This window comes from Triticum aestivum, chromosome 7D, assembly GCF_018294505.1.
Source record: "Triticum aestivum cultivar Chinese Spring chromosome 7D, IWGSC CS RefSeq v2.1, whole genome shotgun sequence".
Taxonomy (NCBI): domain Eukaryota; kingdom Viridiplantae; phylum Streptophyta; class Magnoliopsida; order Poales; family Poaceae; genus Triticum; species Triticum aestivum.
Genome location: NC_057814.1, coordinates 207,096,679 through 207,098,288, shown reverse-complemented (window position 1 = coordinate 207,098,288; position 1,610 = coordinate 207,096,679).

Genomic DNA, 1,610 nt, shown 5'->3' with positions numbered 1-1,610 from the left:
GTGTCTCCGAAGGTACTTGTTGGGTTGGCGTATTTCGAGATTAGGATTTGTCACTCCGATTGTCGAAGAGGTATCTCTGGGCCCACTCAGTAATGCACATCACTTAAACCTTGCAAGCATTGCAACTAATGAGTTAGTTGCGGGATGATGTATTACGGAACGAGTAAAGAGACTTGCCGGTAACGAGATTGAACTAGGTATTGAGATACCAACGATCGAATCTCGGGCAAGTAACATACCGATGACAAAGGGAACAACGTATGTTGTTATGCGGTCTGACCGATAAAGATCTTCATAGAATATGTGGGAGCCAATATGAGCATCCAGGTTCCGCTATTGGTTATTCACCGGAGACGTGTCTCGGTCATGTCTACATAGTTCTCGAACCCGTAGGGTCCGCACGCTTAATGTTTCGATGACAATTATATTATGAGTTTATATGTTTTGATGTACCGAAGGTTGTTCGGAGTCCCGGATGTGATCACGGACATGACGAGGAGTCTCAAAATGGTCGAGACATGAACATTGATATATTGGAAGCCTATATTTGGATATGGGAAGTGTTCCGGGTGAAATCGGAATTTTACCGGAGTACCGAGGGGTTACCGGAACCCCCCGGGGGCTTAATGGGCCTTTGTGGAGAAGAGGAGAGGCGCCAGGGCAGGGCCGTGCGCCCCTCCCCCCTAGTCCGAATAGGACAAGGAGAGGGGGCGCCGCCCCCCCCCCCCCTTTCCTTCCTCTCTCCCTCCTCTTTCCCCCTCCACTCCTAATGCAACTAGGAAAAGGGAGGGAGTCCTACTCCCTCCACCTGGCGCGCCCCTCCTGGCCGGCCGCACCTCCCCCTTGCTCCTTTATATACGGGGGCAGGGGGGCACCCTATAGACACAACAATTGATCGTTTGATCTTTTAGCCATGTGTGGTGCCCCCCTCCACCATAGTCCACCTCGACAATACTGTAGCGGTGCTTAGACGAAGCCCTGCGGGTAGAACATCATCATCATCACCACGCCGTCGTGCTGACGAAACTCTTCCTCAACACTCGGCTGGATCGGAGTCATCGGGCTGAACGTGTGCTGAACTCGGAGGTGCCATGCATTCGGTATTTGATCGGTCGGATCATGAAGACGTACGACTACATCAACCACGTTGTGCTAACGCTTCCGCTTTCGGTCTACGAGGGTACGTAGACAACACTCTCCCCTCTCGTTGCTATGTGTCACCATGATCTTGCGTGTGCGTAGGAATTTTTTTGAAATTACTACGTTCCACAGCAGGGACAATATCATGGGAACTTATAGCAATTGATCATTTGAACTAATAGCAATAGAAATTAGAAATGTATACTGATGGGACAATATCAGGGGAACTTATAGCAATTGATCATTTGAACTAATAGCAATAGAAATTAGAAATTTGTACACGGATACAACTTATTGGCTGAGGTAGAAACAAGAACAAGAATTACAAGAATGAACCAACCTCGATCCAAACCAAGCATCACAAGAATTAACACTTAATGAAAGTACAAAATATTTACCATACAGAAACTGAGAAACATAGTGATGGCTCGGAATTTATATAATATTAAAAGAAAGTAACCATGTATAAC